We start from the raw sequence: 936 nt of genomic DNA, 5'->3' as shown, positions 1-936 counted from the left end.
TGTGCTTAAGAACCCTGGACACCTCTAATTGGGGACTTTAGCAAAGCTGAGTCACAATCTGAAAAGGTTCACCCAATTATGTGTCTGTGGCATTTATGTATCCGGTGGTAATACTGGAAAACAAAGTGCTTAGGGCCACGGCCAAGACTCATAAAGTAGCTGTGTTCAAAAATCAACATACTGAACTAGGAGAATCAATAACACTATCTGAATTTTGAGTTCCTATAGATGCCAATCATTCTGAACCTCAATGGATAAAGCGAGATGCCAAAACTATTCAAGAGGCAAAAAGCTACAAGTCCTGCTCATCTGATTGGAGCTAAGTTTCATTGATATTTTGAAATTTATAGTATATTCTCTTCTTTTTATCCTATTTGATTTTCAGTTGCTTGGGGACAAGCAACAATTTAAGTTTGGTATTGTGATGAGCGGATAATTTATACGTTTTTTGGCATTGTTTTTACATAGTTTTCAGTATGATTTAGTTAGTTTTTAGTATATTTTTATTATTTTTTAATTAAAATTCACATTTCTGGACTTTACTATGAGTTTGTATGTTTTTCTGTGATTTTAGGTAATTTCTGACTGAAATTGAGGGACTTGAGCAAAAATCAGATTCAGAGGTTGAAGAAGGACTGCAGATGCTGTTGGATTCTGACCTCCCTGCACTCAAAGTGGATTTTCTGGAGCTACAAAACTCCAAATGGCACGCTCTCAATTGTGTTGGAAATTAGACATCCAGGGCTTTCCAGCAATATATAATAGTCCATACTTTGATTAAGGATAGATGACGTAAACTGGCGTTGAACGCCAGTTCCATGCTGCATTCTGGAGTCAAACGCCAGAAACAGGTTGCAAAGTGGAGTTAAATGCCAGAAACAGGTTACAAACTGGCGTTCAACTCCAAGAAAGACCTCTACACGTGTAAATCTCAAT

Source organism: Arachis ipaensis, chromosome B2 (assembly GCF_059453495.1).
Source record: "Arachis ipaensis isolate K30076 ecotype BB chromosome B2, ASM5945349v1, whole genome shotgun sequence".
Classification (NCBI taxonomy): Eukaryota; Viridiplantae; Streptophyta; class Magnoliopsida; order Fabales; family Fabaceae; genus Arachis; species Arachis ipaensis.
This window is presented reverse-complemented; position numbering follows the sequence as displayed.